This window comes from Narcine bancroftii, chromosome 9, assembly GCF_036971445.1.
Source record: "Narcine bancroftii isolate sNarBan1 chromosome 9, sNarBan1.hap1, whole genome shotgun sequence".
In the NCBI taxonomy this organism is placed as follows: Eukaryota; Metazoa; Chordata; class Chondrichthyes; order Torpediniformes; family Narcinidae; genus Narcine; species Narcine bancroftii.
Genome location: NC_091477.1, coordinates 38,239,672 through 38,260,797, shown reverse-complemented (window position 1 = coordinate 38,260,797; position 21,126 = coordinate 38,239,672).

Below are 21,126 nucleotides of genomic sequence, written 5' to 3'. Positions count from 1 at the left end.
ACCAGCACTGGTAAAAACCCACCTCTGGAATTGGCATGAGCCAAGTTACTCTGTATTGTCCAACATGGATGCAGTGGACCAAATGGTCTCCATGTAGGTTGCAAATGTTTTATGGTTTAAATTTTTTAAGTTAGACATACAGCACAGTAACAGGCCATATCAGCCCATGAATCGGTGCCAATCAATTTACATCGTGTTAACCTATATCACAGGTCCGTTTTAAATGGTGGGAGGAAACCGGAGCCCCTGAAGAAAACCCACGCAGACAGAGAGAGAAAGTACACACTCCTTACAGACACCATGCACTGTAAAGGCATTGTGCTAACTGCTAATGCCAACCATGATGTTCAGAATGGAGCCAGATAAATCAGGGTTATTTTTTTGATGGAAAACAGATAATGCAGCCGAAAACCAGAGTCTCAGCAGCAGAAGAATCTCAGGTGGTTCAGTCAGCTTAAAATTAGGATCAACATCTGCTCTTGACTAAACTTCCAAAGGCAATAGAGATTTCCTCTGAACAAGAGTTTTTCTCAGTTGTTGCAGCTTTCCACTTGTCAACAAAGGTATCATATTTTTTAACTCATAAATGTAAGCCCAAGTCTGATCATTTTGAATCAGGCATTTTTTATCATCTGGTAGCCAGATGGACAATTGTCTTTGCATTAGAGCCATCAGAAATGAGTAAAACATAACAAAGCTGTCCACTAATCTTTTCACTTGGTTTGAAGCTCAGTGCCATCCACTATTATGAAGTTGCATTACTCTAGTCCAGTGGTTCTCAACCTTTTTGTTCTACTCACCTATCACTTTAATAATCCCTTACTAATCACAGAGCACCTCTGGGATAGGATGTGAGTGGAACAAAAAAGATTGAGTACCACTGCACTAATGATTGATTATGATACCATAATTGGTTTCAACCAAATGGTACACTTTTAAAGTCTACCAATCCAAATTTAAACAAAAAATTTAGTTCGCAAAACACACAGCATTCTTCATCTTTTTAATTACAATTATTTGCCAAACAACTGAATCAAGTGTCTGATACCAAAAGAATAAGATTTTCAACTATTTGGGCATAGTCCGTTATTCATTTATATAAAATCTCATTATTTAACAATTTAAGTTATAGCACCACTCTCCAAACTCTGCCAATTAGATCTTCTCAATGTTTAGAAACAAGATGGGACTCCGAACTCTGGTTAGGCTCCAACTAATGCTTTCTATGGACAAAGTTCTGATGATGAGACTTCAACCTGAAATGTTAGCTCTGCTTCTCTTCTCACAGATTCTGCTGAATATTTCCAGCATTTTCTGATTTTATTTTAGATTTCCAGCCTTTAACATTTTTTTAATGCTCTCCACAACTGTCAGTTCAAATATAATTATCACTTCATTATATACTCCAAGTCTGATCTTCTGACTAGATCATCTTCCCTTTGAATTCACCATTTACTGATCCCTTAAAGCCACAAGACAACTTAGGCTCAGGTTTCAATTTGCAGTCAAATGAATGCAATTATAGGAAAGAAAACAGAGCATGGATCTGGTATGTAAATATGTGAGTAAAGGATGACAAGATTAGGCCTTCTACTAACACTACAAACCAGTTGAACCATTGTATACTTTGCTTGACCAATCTTCTGTTAAAATCTGCATACATGCCTTTTTCTAATTCAGTTCAAATATTCAAATTGTCTCACGGGACATGTATTGCAATATCTTAATTAGATTAGAAAAAGACACCTGCAGTTGGTTCCTCTGGCCTACACTGACAGTAAGATCTTGGAGTGGAATTAGGCCATTCATTCCATCAAACCTGCCCCACCATTCCTTCATGGCTGATTTAGTATCGTTTTCAACTCCATTGTCCTCATTATCCTTGATTTCCTTCCTAATCAAGAACCAAACTATCTCCATCTTATATGTACCCACTGACTTGGCCTCTACCACTCTCTGGGAAAAGAAATCCCTCCTCATCTCTGACTAAGGGACATTTTTTTTATTCTAAGGCTGTGCCTTCTACTCCAAGAGTCCTCCATGATAGGAAACATCCTCTCCACATCCACACTATCCAGGGTTTTCAGAATTCATTAGGTTTCAATGATGTCCTCCCTCTCTTCTAAACTCCAGCGAGGACAGTCTTAGCTATCAAATGCTCTTCATATGATAACCCATTTATTCCAGGGATCTTTCTCATAAACTCCTCTGTGCTCTCTCCAATAACAACAAATACTTCCTTGCATAAGGAGCCCAAAACTCCAAGTGCAATCTGACCAATGCCTACATTGCAATCCTGCTCTTATATTCTCTCTCGGTCAAAATGATTGCTGGCATTGCATTTGCCTTCGTTACCACTTACTCTACCTGCAAGTAAACCTTTTGGGAATTTTGCACAAGCACTCTCAAGTCCCTCTGCCCCTGTTATTTCTGAACTCATTGCCCATTTAATAAATAGTCTGCACCTTTAATCCTACCACCAAAATGTACCCTCATACATTTCTTGTCATTGTATTTCAACTGGCATTTCCTTGCCCAATCTCCTAATCTGTCTAAGAACTTCTGTAGACTCAATGCTTCCTCAACACTACCAGCCCCCTCTTCCTATCTAGTATTGTCACAAACTTGGCCAAACGTCATCAATTCCATCATCTGAATAATTGATGTTTTATGTGAAAGGAATTAGTCCCAGGACCAACCCCTGTGGAACGCACTTGGTCACTGACAGCCAATCAGAAAAGGCCCAAAGGTTTTATTCTCACTCTCTGCCTCCTGCCAGTTAGCTAATCTTCTATCTATCCTAGTATCTTTCCTGTAATAGCATAGGATCTTACCTTGCCTGATAGCTTCATGTGCAGCACCTTGTCAAAAGTCTTCTAAAGATCCAAGTAAACTGTCAGAATCAATTAGAATTTATTGTCATGAACATGTCACTAAATTCATTCTTTTGTGGCAGCATCACATGGCAAAATTTTATATAAACCATATTGCAAAATAAATAAAAAATAATGCAAGAAAAAGAAAAAAAGATATAGTAAGGTAATGGTCATGGTTCATTGTTCATTCAGGTCTGATGGCAGAGGGGAAGAAGCTGTCCTGTATCGCTGAATGCTCGTCTTCAGGCTCCAGTACCTTTTTCTCAATGGGAGAAAAATGAAGAGAGTGTGGCCTGTGTGATGGGGTGGGGGGGGGGGTGGTCCTTGAGGATAGAGGCTGCTTTCTTAAGACATTCCCTCTTGTCGATGTCTTCAATGGAGTGAAGTTTGGTGCCCGTGATCTCGCAGGCTGAATTAACACCCCCCTGGATTCATAGGTACCTCTATACCAGGCAGTGATGCAACCAGGCACAATGCTCTCCGTGATACACCAGTAGAAGTTTTCGAGAGTCTTCAGTGACCTACCAAATCTCCTCAAACTCCTCACAAAATATAGCCATGGTGACCTTGCTCATGATTGCAATAACTTGGAGGCTCCAGTCAGATCCTCAGAGATGTTGACATCCAGTTAATATGAAGTTCTGGACCCTCTCCACTGCTGATCCCTCAGTGAGGACTGATTTATGTTCTCCTGATTTCCTCCTGAAGTCCACAATCATCGCCTTGATTTTGCTAACGTTAAGTGCAAGGATGTTGTTATGACATCACTCAACTAGCTGATCTATCTCCCTCCTGTATGCTTGCTCATTGCTGTCTGTGATTCTGCCAACAACTATGGTGTCATCAGCAAATTTGTAGATAGCATTTGAATTGTGCCTAGTCACATAGTCATGGTTGACGTGTTGAATGCAACAGTGATCTAAGCATGTGTCCTTGAGGTGTGCCTGTGTTGATTGGCAGTGAGGAGGAGAAGTTGTTTCCAATTCATACTCACTGTGGTCGTCTGATGAGGAAGTCAAGGATGCAGTTGCAGAGGAGGGATGCAGAGGCCCATGATTTGGAGCTCATTGACCAGAACTGAGGGAATAATCGTGTTGAAGGCTGAGCTGTAGTAGATGAAGAGCAGCTGCATGTATGAGTTGCTGTTGTCTAGGTGATCCAGAGCTGAGTGGAGACCCAGTGATATTGCATCTGCTGTGGAGTCTTTTGCCTTCCTCCCTTCTCAAAGAGTGGAGTGGCATTTGGAATTTTCCTGTACTCTAGATCCACTCTGCTATCCCATGATTCTTGAAGGATCATTACCAAGACCTCCACCATCTTTTCAGCTACATCTGGGTTGTAGTCCATATGGTCCAAGTGATTTATCCACTTTCAGTCTTTTCATCTTCCTTAGGAACTTCTCCTTTGTAATGGTGACTGCATTCTTGACACTCTTAAATTTCAGGCACACTGTTGCCATCTTGATTCAGATTTCAGATTTATTGTCAATGTACATACATGACATCACATACAACACTGAGATTCTTTTTATCTGTTGGCAAAACAGAATTACCACTTATTGGTAGTGCACTAAAAAAAACAATTCTCAACGTACACATGTAAACAAATAAAGAAATATAGACAAACTGACTGTTCAATACAGAGAGAAAAAAGTCAATAAAGTGCAAAAGTAAGAGTCCTTAAAAGAGGACCTGATTGAGTTTGTTGTTGAGTCTGATAGAGGAGGGATAGCAGCTGATCCTGAATCCGGTGGTCTGAGTCCTGTGGCACCTACACCTCCTTCATGATGGTAGCAATGAGAACAGAGTGTGTGCTGGGTGGTGTGGATTCTTATTGATTGCTGCTACTCTCCTACGACAACATGCCCTGTAGATGTTCTTGATGGTGGGGAGGGTTTTGCCTATGATGTCATGGATTGTGTCCACTACCTTTCACAGGACTATACACTCAGAGATATTGGTGTCCCTATACCAGTCCATGATACAGCCAGTCAGCACACTTACTTCCACATATTTGTAGAAATTTGCCAGGGATTCCAATGTCATACATGATTTCTACATGGTGAAAACCGATGCACAATTGTCTGCCATTTATTCAATCCCTATTACAATTCCCTCAGAGTCTTTTTCCATCGGTCCACTCAACAAAATGAAAACATAATAATATAAATACTCAGCAGATTAGACAGCATCTGAAGAGGCAGAAATAGACAATGTTCAAATCCTTGACTATTCATCTGAACTGAGAAATGTTTGAAATCAATTGTTTCCAATTGCCCTACTCCAGCACCTACTGTCTATTGTCTAACTTCTGATATTAAAAGTTTGCAACCATAAACATTAACCCTGTTCTAATATTTATTGAAACAGTTTAATCCGCATTCTCCTTTGAAATAAAGGATGTATCTATTTTTTTTTTTGCAATTTCAAGGCCTCTGAAATGCTTTATATCCAAATAAATAGTTTAGAAGGACAGTTACTGTAGAAATAAAGGTCTAGAATTAACCAAAGTTTGCACAATAAATTCCCACAAAGAGCAGTGATAGAATAATTTGCTTTACATGGTGGTTGAGAGTTGACCTCAAAATAGTTTGCAACGAAATGCAAAGTCAGATTATCTGCTCAAATTTCTGAACTTGAATTCACAATGAGATCATTCCTCTAGTCTATGCTAAAACTGACCCATGGCTTATTACAAAGAGTCCTGGGGACATTTTACTCCAATATGACAAACTTAATACATGATCAGTGTTAGCTGTAGTACGGGTTGAGGAATAGGAGACACTGGAGCTGATTCCTGCTGTAATGGCTTTTCTTTTCTCCTTGTGTTGTTTTCTTGTAGACATTTTGGTAAAGGTTTTTTGTCATGTCTGGATGGAAATTCTAATACCATTGTATTATACAGTCAAAACGATGGAGTGCATAGCGATAGAATAAATGTTACTTGGATTATTATTTGTTTGTCAACTGTGCTTTTGAACGTCTCCCATGTTACTGAACCTTTCAGACGTAAACTAGAACAGAAAGTAACAGTAGATTATTTAACCATTTGAGAATTACATCTGGAGCTCGGTCCTTTCTTCACATACCTACATCTAATTGTGTCATCACAGATCTAAGATTATATTTGCAAGTCTATACATTATTACGCATTTGCACATTGGGCGTGTACATTTGTTACAAACATTTAAGTAACTGGAGTGCAAATTTATATTCGTTGAATAACAATAGTTTTGAAGATGAGAAAAAAGGAAACAAAGTGAATAAATTGCTTTTAATCCCTTGTATATATTTGATTATTTCAGTTCACCTCATGACCATCTTTACCTACAGAAGATTTTATGGTCACATTATCATATTTATGCCACTGATAGCTTTGCATGGGATTTTCAACATCTGTCTCTTTTACATTTTCAACATTAAACAGAAGACAACATTCACATGGCACACAAACAAAACAGTTAGAGGTGGAGCCATAAATTACAATACTTAATGTTGTTTTTTGCAAATTGCTTGCATACTATACAAATGTAAGAGCAAAATAAGTTTGAAACAAGCTTCTCATCAAAGCCAAAGGCATTGTTCTATTTATTGGATGAAGTTCCTACACACATGGTACAATCAACACAAAACACCAATAAAGCCTCGACAGAGAATTTCCTAATGAGAATTTGTGGAAAACTGCCTATAGTCAATGTAATTGCTTCTAATTAGACACCAGAGGCACATTCATTTAAAAGTCTGATTGCAGAAAAAACAAGCTTTCACCTTAATGGCATGTACTTCCATAGTTCATACTGTAACAGGCGAGGTCTCAAGCCTAATTAGAACCAATCCACCTCGGATTACAAGGTGATAGGTTTGCGGAAAAATGCAAACTGCAAGCATTTCTCCAATGGGGCAGCACGATTAATGTAGCAGTTAGCACGACGCTATTGCAGCGCCAACAACCTGGGTTCTGATCTGGCACTGTCTGCAGGGGCTTTTGTATGTTCTCCCCGAAACCTGCATGCATCCGAGTTCTCGGATTTCCTCCCGCCCTCCAAATAAACAGGGTTGTAGATTAACTGGAAAAATTGGATAGCACAGGGCTCAATGCCCGGAATCAGTTTCCACCGAGTTGTAAATAAAATTTAAAATATAACAAAGCTATTATGATGGATGCACTTTGAATCCAGTTCTTATTTGTCACTATTCACAGGGAAGGGCACATGAATGAAACCGTCTCAAATAAATTACTGGCTATGACCTGACTTGTGGTGTATGTTCAGCCAAAGAAAATCAGTTTGCTGGAAGCTTTGTGTCAATGGTATTGCATAATCAAACCTTCAAAACCTGAATTTCAAGACATCAAAAGCATGGGTGGCATGTGATGAATAACTGCGTATTAACTTGAAATCCCATTAATTTCTGCCTCAAAGGCAAATCTACTAACTTTGTCAAAGACTAATTTATGCTGTGAGAACTTGTAATTTCTAGCTGGCATGAGGCAGGAGAGCAAAGGCTTCCATGGTAAGCAGAACTGTGCAAATAGTCAGGTTTGGTCTTTGTCCTAGATTCCATTTTGGGTGGCTTTCATCTTGAGGTAGATGTGGTCATAAATATGTGATGGTCTCTAAACAGAAACATTGCTACTGGTGTGAATGAACTAAATCATCGGTTACAGATTATGGCTTTCTGAGCCAAAGTACATCATGGGGCACTTTCAGAGATGATCATTCACCCTGACTGCTTTGTGGCGAGACAGCCTCAATGTGGCGGGTGAGCTGTAGGCTGAGATTGGACAGGTCTGACAGCAATAGCCATGGGCAGGAAAAAAACAAGCAGGAAAATAAAAAAAAGGAAAATTCAGAGGCCTAGTCACATCTGGATTTTATCATCTTTTTTTTCTGGGTAGTATTACACTAAGCAATTATCTGCAGATCAGGAGACAGTGGGGACTTTAAAGCACCGAATTACAGAGAAAATTCAAGGAGATGAAAAGCAGCACATGCATCCCATCATTCTAATGAAATCAGCCTGACAGTCATACTATGGCACTCAACCATTGTCCCAACTATTACCCAAACAACATGCAGCAAAGGGAGCTTCTTTTTATCTCATAAAACTGAAATAAAACAATGAATGGGAAACAGCTGCAGAAAAATGTAAACAATCTTCAATGATCAGTGGAGTGGGCTTCACCTTCGGAGGCTACATCTAATCCCCTTCAACCCACCCCCACCAAACCTCCATATCATTCTATTCCATTCACTGTTCTGTGTCCAATAAAAGCAATGGCTCCGGTCAATATTTACAGCGCTCTCAGCCTGTGGATCCAGCAGTTAGTCGAACAAGTCAGCAACTGATTAAAATCAATTTGATTCGCTGCACCGTTCCCCAGACAGAAAGAGAGCGTGATGGGTTTTGATGCAGTAACCTGTGGGTGTATCATTATTCTCTGGCTATGCCACAGTGCAGCAATCATCCCTAACTGCGACTGTCTCCAGAGGAGGTTCCCTTGGCTTGGTCTATGCTTAGTACACTTGGCTTTTCTCTCATTAAATCGTGGCAGGTCAAATAAAAGCCGCCTGTTGTGAACCTGGAGCAGGAAGGAATGAATTGATAATGAGCCATGATACACTGTGTAGCTATTCAATACAGGGCTTTATATATTCTTCATCTATCCAAGAGAAACTAAATCCTTTCTCCACTGCCCAGTCTTCTGAGAGACTTTTTGTCAACAGCAGACCAAACATTAGCAAAATTAATTTCAGCCTAATGTTATGTTGTCAATTTTTTAGCTGCCTCTTGTCAGATAAGTGTTAAATGAAATTAATTAGCTTAAATTATTGTGAACTAAACTGACCACATTGGCAAGCAATTAATAAATGCATTTACACTCCAAGTATGCCTATTATTAAGAAAAAAGTAGCATCTTTTTATGTTACATAAACACCCCTGAAGTATAAATCTTGGGATACAGTTACAAGTAATTACCACAAAGAGAAATAAACCTGAAATAATGAGCACCAGGAACAGAAATTGTTTTGAAAGATGATTTTAAATTAATTTTACATTCACTAATATGACTTATGTCTCCCATTCTAAATAACCATAGGTGTCTGTTAGGTTAGGATTATTTTGTATTTGAGTTCTCTGGTCCGAATGTTGTTGTGACTGCCTTACCAGGAGTAAATTGTGCTTGTGTGTGAAAGTGCCATGGGATCGATCAGTTTTCTTGAGAGGGAATGCTATACTGCTTTTATTTTTCAGTGTTTTACATTTTTAATCTTATTACAAAAATAACAACAGCCAATTTGAACTTGTATAAATCTTGACATACGTAAGCTTTGTGTGACAGATTTTGTATGTACATTGTAAAAGAGTTACACCATAATTTTTCTATCTATGGGAAGTGTTGCAAAAGTAATTTCTGTACCTCACAAAGAAGTAATGTGAAGCTGTTGCCTGTCTGAAAATTGCAGATAACAGAGATTATATTTGTCAGAATTTTATCAGAACTTCTTGAACTCAAAGTGTATGTGGCCCACAATTTCTGACTCAAGATAATTTCTCCAATAACCATAAAAATCAGACAATGAAAATGTAGAAGAACAAAAGTTATAGAAAGATAATTTCATATCTATGAAAAGATTTCAAACAATAATAACTAACTTCAGGTAAATAGTAGATCTTTTTCTCTGAATCAGTTTTGAGTTTAAATCCCACTCCTGATACTTCACCTATTACTTGGGCTGACTTTACAGTCCATTGGTGCAGGGCTCCTGCACTTTCAGTTATGCTGTTTCCCAGAACACAAATTAATCCACAGTTCACTCTCTCGGGAGAACATTAAAAAGACCCTTTTTTTAACAAAATGATTAGAGATTTCCCCATTGTCACACCAATATTTATCTTTCAACCTTCATCACTCAAATGTGTTCTCTGGTCCAAATGTTGTTGTGACTGCCTTACCAGGAGTAAATTGACTACAGCGAGGTATTCTGCATGTAGGAACTTAAGAGCAGCAGTAAGCTATTTGACTTCTCTGCCATTCCTTAAGATAATAGCTAATTGGTAACAGCTACATGTACCTGCCATTTCCATATTTCTTAATGGCCTTGATCAAGAAAAAAAATCTGTCAATATTAGTTTTAAAATCAACAATTGATCAAGCATCAATTGTAATATATGGAAAAGAGTTCCAAATTTCTATCACTACCTGCAGAAGTTTTTCTCAACCTCACTTCAGTGCTAACCGGTCTTAAAGCACCTACAATTATTTATTTCCATCTCTAATATCAATTCTGCTTGAAGGATTAAAATCCCAGGGAATACTAATTTCACTTTATTACTTAATTTGTGAGACTGGGTGACATTTTGTGAACTCTAGATTGTACTCCAATAGCAACATGTTGCTTCTGAGGTGTAGTGCCTAGAATTGCTCACAGCTATTAACCAGTTTATTATGTGTTCCCGTTTCATTTCGTGGATAATACCGGCACCAACCATTCACAACTGTGGAGAGACTGGATGACAACAGCTAGTACAGGCTGTACCCAAATTTGCTAATTTGAAGAGGAGGAAGAACATTGTTGCTTTTTCCAGGGGCACAGGTGGTGAGAGAGTCATGCAATGAAGAAACAGTACTTATTTGACCAGTGCCCACCTCATCAAGCAGGAATGACTCTGTGTGGATAATGGGCAATTCGGCTGATTCTCCCTGTTAGGGGAATTATTGAGCCTCACTGTGACCAAAGGAAAGGGCACTTTGATTGACCTGTACCTGGGTTTTGGAAGCATCGTGGAAGTCACATGTTTTGTTTCCCCTATGCAAGGTAAAGGGGAGTTGTACAACCATTCGTACAAAAGGATATTTCTCTGGAAGAAACTCGACAAGGATTCTTGAGTTTTTGGCAGTCCAGTAACTCAGTCTCTCCCATCTCCTTGGTGATTACTTCTGTACATCAGTTTAAAAGCCCGTGTTTCGACAATGGAGTTCAAGAATGAACATTGGAATGATTTTCCAGATTGTGCCTGAGCTTTGATGGTTTGGGAATGTCACACGCATGCACGTTTGTTTGACAATTATTAGTAGTTATTAATAAATATAGTGTTTTAAAGAAAAAAACAATAACACTGCCTTGGTGAATTTCCATTGCTGTTGGTCTGCAATGTAGCACAGGACTTTAAAAAGCATTCTATTCCATTCTTTTTCAACTTCAGATTTGTCTATATTGAAATCCGTTACCACAATTTTAATTGATCAATATCTCCTTGTGCTTCAGTATTTAATCTGCATTACTTACAATATCACCTAAGTTTCCATCATTGATACATGTAAGTGGAGATCCCATCATCTCAGTTCTTCTACTTCTTGTGAAAAGTGGTGACCCCTTTCAAGACACCTCTATATACAGACTGTCAATTTCAGTACCTGCAAATTATCCCAACTCTCAGTCACCCATTCCACCAGTTTGCCAAGCATGTTAATGATCTGTTGAAATAATACCTATTTACTTCGTCTTCTTGTGATTTTAAGGAAGTCACTTTATATTCAGTGAAGAGCTAAACTAATTGACCTATTGTTACATATTAAGGTAGAAAAATACTTTTAAAAATTTTTACTGGTATAATTAGTTTTATTGCATTCTAAAATTATTTCAGTAGCTCAGCTAAAATTGTAAGACTGTAAAAAGTTTTTTAAAAAACTAAAATGTACAGAAATGGCACAGCTTGATTGAGTGTTAGGTTATAACCATATAACCATTTACAGCACAGAAACAGGCCAGTTTGGCCCTACTAATCTGTGCCAAACATCTTCGCTCACCTAGTCCCACTGACTTGCATTTGGCCCATAATCCTCTATACCACTTCCATTCATGTACCTACCCAACCTTACCTTGAATATTAACATGCATTGTATTTAGATTCATTTTATCATGCCATCTTGAGACTCAGATGAACATTTATTTCTCTTTAATGCAAACATGGTTTCTATACAACTATGGGCTGTAATATTTATCAGGCTTAGTAGCTTTTTGATGGGGATTGGTAATGGATGTATGAACAGCTTAAAACTGCATGAATGGGATCAAATCATTACCTTGGCTTGGCAGAGGAAGATGCATGGCCCAAGAAGAAATAAGCCAAATTCACCATTGATATAGACTGTAAATATCACAGACTGTGTGCGGGCCTCAATGACTATCAGCTGGTGGTACTTAACGACTATTGTGATGAATTGCTTTCAGTGGTTGGCTATGCCTACTGTCAAAACAGGTCAACAGCAGATGCCATCTTGCTGGTCTTCTCTCTCAGATTACAGATGTATTGTCAGAGTACATACATGATCTCACTTATAACCCTGAAATTCATTGTTTTGCAGGTGAGGCAGAATTACCATTTATGGGTAGTGCAAAAGAAAAACTGTACACAACGTATACATGTAAACAAATAAAGAACTATAAACAGATGAAAAATGTAAGCAAACTGGGCCATACAGACAGAACAAAAAGGAAAATCAATAAAGCGCACAAGTAAATGAGTCCCTGATTGAGTTTGTTGTTGAGGAGACTGATGGTGGAGGGGTAGCAGCTGTTCCTGAACCTCGTGGTGCGAGTCTTATGGCATCTATACCTCTTTCCTGATGGAACAGAGTGTGTGTTGGGTGGTGTGTGGATCCTTGATGATTGCTGCTGCTGTCCAATGGCAGTGTTCCCTGCAGAAGTTCTCAATAATGGGGAGGGCCTGTGACATAATGGGCCTGTGATGTCCTGGGCTGTGTCCACTACCTTTTGGAGGGCTTTACACTCAGAGGTATTGGTGTCCTCGTACCAGACTGTGAAGCAGCCAGTTAGTACACTTCCCACCACACCTCTTTAGAAATTTGCCACAATTGGCATATTGGTTAGCACAACACTTTTACAGTGCCAGCAATTGGGACCGGGGCTTAAATCCTATGCTGTTTGCAATGAGTTAGTACATTCTCCAGTGTTGACATGGGTTTTCCCTGAGGGCTTCAGTTTCCTCCCACTGTTGTAAACGTACCGGGGTGTAGGTTAATTGACTGTAAATTGGGCGGCGTGGACATTTGGGGCAAAATGGCCTGTTGCCATTCTGTATGTCAAATTGAAAAATTTATATTTAAACTACAATAACCTACATCAGGCGATTGTTTGTTGACTACATCTCGGTGGTCAACACCATCATATCGGCAAAACACAACAAAACTAAGGGCTCTGGGATTCTGCTCATCCATCTGCAACTGGATCCTTTACTTCTCCTCAGCAGCCAATCAATGAGAATCGCCTCCTCCTAAATGACCATCAATATTGGGACCTCCCAAGCTGCATGTTAGTTCCCCACTGCTCAGTTCCGGTTTACTCATGACTGGATAGCCAAGCTTAACTCCTACATAATCTTTCAATTCATTTATGACAGCCCTGTTATTTGCTGAATTACAAAAAATTATGAGACTGAATACAGAATGGAGATTGAGAACCCGATTAATCCATCACCAGCAAGACTAAGAAGAGTATTGTTGATTTTAGGAAAGGAAGGCCGAAGGATCATGCACCTGTCCATATTGATGGACAGAGCTGGAGCGAGACAAAGCGGCGAGACCAGACAACATATCTGGTCAGGTACTGAAGTTCTACACAGACATATTGACAGAGGTCTGCATGGACATCTTCAACACCTCACTGCAGCAATCCATCAGTCCTGCAGGATTCAAGACAATCACCATCATTCCCGTTTCTCCAGAGGACAACAATAACAGGCCTCAATGATTACCGCCCTGATCAAAGCACACCTCACAGAGATGCTGAACCCATTTCAATTCACCTTTTGAAGAAACTGTTCCAAAGCTGATGCCTTGTCCCTTCACTCCGTCCTGATGCACCTGGAGAATGATGCCTCATATGCCCAGCTGCTGTTCATCGACTTCAGCATGGCATTTATTCCAATCATTCCACAGAGGGTAGTGGAGAAGCTGTCATCATTGAGACTCAACACCCCTCTCTGTAACTGGATTCTAGACTTCCTAACGGAAAGAGCACAATCTGTCCAGGTTGAAAGGCAAATGTTGAGTACCATCACACTGAGCACTACTGCACCTCAGAGCTGGGTGCTCAGCCTACTTCTGCTCATGCTACTGGCCACAACTGCTTTGCTAGATCCAGCTCCAACAAGATCATCAGGTTTGCAGATGACACAACAGTAGTTGGCTTCATCAGCAACAACAATGAGCATTACAGAGAAGAGGTGGAAATTCTCGTGAAATGGCGCAAAAGTAACAATCTGAGTCTCAACGTGGACAAGACAAAGGAAAGGATCGTGAATTTCAGGAGGAACAGGAATGACCATCCACCACTACACATCAACAAGTCTGTAGTGGAGAACACCAAGTTCCTTGGAGTTGACTTAATTAGTGACCCATCGTGGACATACACCATCTCCGCACTTATCAGGAAGGCAAAACAGTGACTGCACTTCCTGAGAAGACTGAAGCTGGCAAGGCTACTGGCCACCATTATGTCAACCTTCTACTGGATCTCCATCGAGAGTATCCTGGCTGGCTGCATCACAGTGTGCTACTGCTGCTGTAGAGATATGGATTAGAGGTCAATTCACAGGAGTGGCAGAGAGGATCTCTGGATTCTCTCTCCCCGCCATCAACGTGATCTACCAGGATTGTTGTATGAAGAGGGTGCGCAAAATCATTGAGGACCCCTTCCACTTTGCACATAGCATCTTTTAGCTTCTCCCATTGGGAAGGAGATACAGGAGTATCAGAGCTAGCACCACCAGGCTGAGAAACAGCTTCTTCCCATGAGCAGTAAAAAGGCTGAATGACCAAAGGAACTGTTCACACTAACCATTCAAGATGCTGATATTTACAAAGCAATATTTATTTATTTCTGAATTGTAAAAGTAAATTTTCTCTGAAGTAACACATGAACCTTTGGTAAAGATGGGAGCAAATATTCAGCCAGGGAGGGTCTTGCTCATAGCAGCTGTTTGAATATACTTGTTTTTGAATAAAATGGCATCTTCCAGGATGAAGAGCTGGATGATGCCACCCACCATTGGGGTGACTTTCTTAAAGTTTATCCCTATCCCTGCTTAGTAAGATTCTTTATCTTTATTCATATGTTATTAGGTATATTAGTCAGGTTACTCTGTAAACTTGGGGGGGGGGGGGTGTTAATTATCTATGATGTTATTGTTCACCTTTCGGGCGGCTCCATGGAGGGGAAGGAACCTGCAGATGCTACGACAGTCAAATGTTTTCAAAGAATGTGACAGAAAATAAAGCAAAATACTTTAAGGTTTATATCTTCATGCAAGTTAAGTTTGTTCAGTGTAAGTACAGTATAACTTTTGTATTTTAAACTGTTTATTCTTAATGCAGATGTATTAGTTTGTCATTGTAAGAGTGAGTCTCAAGCAACCAGAAAAATTGCTTATTGGCATCCACCAATTCTGATGGGTGCTGGATACCAGGGGTTTTATTGTATATTGGAACAAAAATACATTCCTTGTCTTTCCATGACATTGAATCATGGTGTCATTATGTTTATACAGCTGAGTCCATCTGGTTGAATTGTTAGGGTAATCTATTGGTACCTTGCCTGACCTGCATCAGCAAGCTTTACTTGAGATTGACATTTATCTCTAAGTAAGGTTTGTTCCTGCCAAAGAATTGCATGCACTATTTAACATGTGTATGTTTGTCTTAAATGGATTGCTGTAAGTGTATTTTAATTATGATCAGGAATGTCAACCTGCCATTTAACTGTGGACAGCAGTAATATTCTTATCTTCAAAGCTTACGCCTTTCCAACAAAAATCAGTGGCTGGCATAGAGTGAAAGGAACGATGGGATTTTATTTTCCCTCTTGGCCCAGAGATCTACCATAGCAACTTTATTATTGCTGCAGCTGAGATCAGTTCCATGTGCATTGGCCGAAGTGAAAAATGGTTTACATAGTCTAAGGGGATTTTGGAACTGTTAAAAGAGGCATCAGGCTGAAAATTTGATTTAATGATTTTTCTATGTCAATCTACTATTACAGTGAGGTTTTTTTTAGCTACTATAAGGAGCTTACACGTTATTCAAATTGCACCATAGGACATATGGATCCTGGTGTAATTACAGTAGCAGCTGCATTATAAGTTTATAATGGGTGATGATTGTATCAGCATAATTGAGGTAGTATTGATCCCTCACCTTGTGATTAACTCAAGGTATAATTTGTAGAGAGGGTCCCAAGTGGACTATAGTAAATTCTATTTTTTAAAACCAATTTTCACTCAATTTTCTTTTCTGTTGACACTAGTAGTTTCTAAACCTGAGTTGAATGCAACACAAGCTGTCCTTTATTTTCACCAACTAAGTGGCATTTATTACCTCCACAAGCATTTTGAATGGAGAAGACGTGATGCCATTCTGGATTGGTACTATTTATTTCTATCTGACAAAACTCTGTCAAGTGTGTTGCCAGCAGAAGGGAAAGAGCATTTCACCATTAGTTGGAATGGAAAAATAGGCCAAAAGTCAAAAGAGGTTTGATCTTTATGATCTCTGAGTTGATAGCATGAACTAGGTCTGGAAGCAGATCATCATCTCACCTTCAGAATTTGACTTTAATCCTGAAGATATGAAAGGGGAATCTTCCTATCCAAGTTTTTGGTATTAAATACTATTTAAGGTGTGTTTCACATCATGATTTTGTGGCTGATTTATCCCTCAAACTCTACCAGCTGCCCAATTGATTTCTGTTCATTCCAATCATAAATACATTTCCCAAGTACTTCATTAGTTAAGAACCAGTTTGACATGATCATGTAAAGCAGTAGTTCTCAACCTTTTTCTTTATACTCACATACCACTTTAAATAATCTCTATGCCATAGGTGTTCTGTGATTTCTAAGGGATTACTAATGGTATGTGAGTGGAACGAAGATGTTTGAAAACCACTGATGTAAAGCATTCTACAAAAGTAAGTATCACTTTCTCTCCACTACTCTTAGAAATAGTCACTATTTAATCTGGTCAATAGCTTTGCTAGTATTCATGGCTTAAGGCTTAAAAAAAAGGCTCACTGGTACTTTTCTTGTGGAGAAGATCTGGTATTTACACTTTGGCAGATCAACCTTACATATTGTCCCAGAAATGCAGTAGATTCACACCATCTAGTCCAGTGGTTTTCAAATGTTTTCATTTCCACTCACATTCCACTTGAAGTATTCCCTATGCAATCGGTGCTCTGTGATTAGAAAGGGATTGCTTAAGGTGGTATGTGAGTGGAACGAAAAATTTTGAAAACCACTGTCTTAATCATACCTAATTGACTCGTTATGTACACGGTTTCATATCCCCAATGGAAATTGACTAATGACAATTTTTCTTCAGCAAAATATTTCAGTAACAATTGGGTCGAGACCAGTGATTTTCAACCTTCCCTTCCCACTAACATACCACTGTAAGCAATCCCTTACTAATCACAGAGCATCGATGGCATAGGGATTACTTACAGTGGTATATGAGTGAAAAGAAAAAGGTTGAGAATCACAGATCTAGTTGTTAGAATGAGGGTTGTGAATATCAAACCATCAATGAATATCAAAAATCAAATCTTTAATATTCCACAAAATGAAAACAGTCAAGCTTCCAATAAATTGTAAACAAAAATTATTTTTAAAAATCCTTTCAGTCCAGCACTTCGTCTGCTAATAAAGATTATTCAACATGCCACTTAAACTACAATTTAAAGAAATCATAATCTGAGGATAACCTTGACTGAAGTTGCAAATTTAGAAAGGATATAAGATTATTGATAAAACAGATTGAGACACACACACACACACACACACACACACACACACACACACACACACACACACACACACACACACACACACACACACACACACACACACACACACACACACACACACACACACACACACACACACAGCACTGAGATCTTTCCTTTCCATATGGGAGATGGGGTCTCTCCCTGACAACTAACTGAATTTGCAAACTTCAACTTCATATCTTTGCCATACTGTGTCCTTGAGGCAATAATATAAAGAGGCTTTTGGTGGCTACCATGATGAACCAAACACTCAGTAGAATTAAATCTTGATTTGGGAGGCAAAGATTGCCAAGAAATTTTCTGCTTGGATCAAGAGTTCTTTAAACTGCAGATTCAAATAACTCTTTGCAAATCTTTCACTACAATCCATGTAATTATTTAATGAGAAATTTAATATAAGATTTTTAAAAAGACACATCAAAGAACAGAACTTGACAAAAAAACTTGTCATGGAATGATGGCATATTGTATCTGAGTGTAATCTATTGATTGAAAAAACACTTCTATGATACTGAAAAATTTAAAGTGTATAAAATTTAGAACTATACAATCGAAAATTTATAACATAGAAGGAGGCCATTTAACAGAGCTCTCCAACCTAAGTGGTAGAACATGGGCAGAGTTGATGAGAATGGGAGAAGTAGTAAAAAACAGAAATAATGTAGGATTTTATATACATTGGTGTTTGAGAGTCACCACTGCCTTGGTGGACTGAAGGGCCTGTATCAGAGCAGGATCCCTCTGTGACTCTCATCTCACCTTCCAATGCATGATCTTGCAAATCACAGCTCTTCAACTACATGTCCAAGCACTTTTAAATGTGGCAAACATTTATGCCTTTTCAGGCAATGATTTCCAGACCCTTAGTGCGAAAGGTTACCCAATTTCCTCTTTAATCCTCCACCTGATTGCTATCGATTCATGGCCTTTGGTTTTTCATTCTTCAGTTAGGAGTTCTATACAAGGCAATGAAAGAGGAAGTAGCTGTTAGACAAGAATTGTTCTGGATTCAGTACAAAGTTATTTCCAACTGCCAAAAAGTATGTGTTTGCAGAAGTCCCAAACAAATAAAATCAATAGGTTTTTACTGAAGATCTCCAATTTAAAACTATAACATTGACATTTTAACATGCAGATGCTCTGGCAGAGTTGTAGGGAAAGTTGTAGAGTTCAGAGAATTTAGCCTTGCAGGAATCTTGAAAAATTCCAGAGCACATCTGCCAGGGGCTTTTAACCCAACCACTGCAGAAACATGTTATTTTCAGGCTTCCCAACCAATGAGATTGAGCCAACATGATGATGATCCGCAGGAGCCCAATTCAACTTCACTGCATAAACAGATTTGGCATCTGATGCACTGTGGAGTTTTAAAGAGTAAGTAACTTCAAGCTTGGAGTCAAATCTTCACTCAGTGATATCCCGTTCCAATGATGCAGGGCATTGTACAAGAACATGGAGAAGTGATATTTTCTGATGGTCAAAAGGAGCTGACAGCTTGCTGCGAATCTTATGCTCAACTGCAGAAAAAAACTGCAGCTGCTTGTTTCAGGTAGGTTGTCAAATCTCTGTTGGATGATCTGCATTTCAGTTAGCAGATATTGGATTGAGGAACAAAAAGGAATTAATTAGGTTGAACAGCATCAGTGTAGGTGTCAGGAGGTGGAGCAATTGTTGACGTTTCCAGTCAAAACGGCCTGGGCGACCTGGTTGGTGTAGCCGTTAGCTCAACACTTTTGCAGAGCCAGTGACCCAGGTTTGAATCCCGCGCTGTCTGCAAGGAGTTTGTATGTGCTCCCCATGTCTGCGTGGGTTTCCTCCTGGTGCTCCAGTTTCCTCCCACTGTTCAAAATGTACCACGCATATAGGTCAATTGAGTGCACTTGGGCTGTGCGGGTTCCTGGGTTAAAAAGGTCTGTTACTGTGCTGTATTTCTAAATTCTAAATTTAAAACCCTTTATACCCATTTGTAGAGTAGGTAATGTGCAACATCTGAGGAAGGCCAACCACCAAGTCAAGCATTCTTTTGCTGCTATTGCACGTAATTACTTGCCCTGGTAAACAAGGTATAAGCTACTAAATGCTCTTGTGAGTGACTCAGACTCCGCAGAACTCTGATAGCAGAGACAAAGAACATGATGGCAGAAGTGATGCTGCCAGAAGCAAGTAGAGACCAGGAACCACACTTCACCTTCAGGAGGCTATAAATGTCTTGCAAAACCTGACAAGAGGTGGTAACTCTTCTGGGCACAGATGTTCAGACACTTCTAGGAAACCTTCATGATGCCTGCAGAGCTTGGCCTGGAAGTTGACCCATTGAGTCATAGAATTGTACATCATGGTAACAAGTCATTCAGACCCATTTGTCAATGCCAATCTGTGGGCACCCTTCTATCCATTGATTTTTCAAATGATCATCTAGACCAGGAGAGAAGAAACTTGCTTAATGCAAGAATCATATACGCTGATCTTCAGATGCTTCAGAGCTGCAAGACATGATAAAATATTATATGCAAGTTTTTACTCTTCTATGCACATTTTGGAACAAATGTTTTATTTAAATATTTTAAACTACATGCATATAATAATATTTATTCATGTATGTGTAGTGGCTGTGTAGCGGACTGAGCAGGCGCTCAGCGCGGTAATGCAAACAGCCACCGTCAGTGCAGTGCATGGACTTACCTAAGGGCTGGCATGCTAGCGATACTGAGTGCCGAGGGATGGCACATTGATCAGCTGGGTCCCCTGCTGAAAGGCACGGGATGTTAACAAGTCTCAATTTAAACCTGCTGGTCCCGTGGACCAGCAGCTGTCCCTTAACAAGGTCCCACCTTGTCCCATGGAGCCCAGGACAGGCAGCAAATAAAAGCTGCTTGTAAAGCTTCAATAAACCAATCTTTGGTTGACTAGCCTAGTGTGTGATCATTTTTTTCTCGGTAGCTCTACCATAGTAGCCACGACATATGTAGTTTTTAAACTGCAAATTTGTGTTGGCTTCATTAATCAAAAAGTACACATACCTTATATACTTATGTAATAGTTGAATTTTATGGACCAAATTTTAGTGTAAAATTTAGAGATTCGACTATTACAGGAATACTACTTTTGACAGTGGTAAGTACCTGCGTTGCTCAAGACATTGGGAGCTCGGATGAGTGGTCAGGAGGCTAAGACCAGATGATGAGTCCATGTTCGATGGGGTCAGGAGATAGGATGGGCTGGTGGCTGGGACCAGTTTGTAAATCCACGTTCAGGGTATCTGGAGCTAGAATTGGTGGCCAGTCGGGACCAGGTGCTAAGTCCATGTTTGGGGTATCGCAAGATCGGATAGGCAGGTGGGTGGCCAGGGCCTAGGTGAGAGCCAATGGCTGAGCCGTTGGG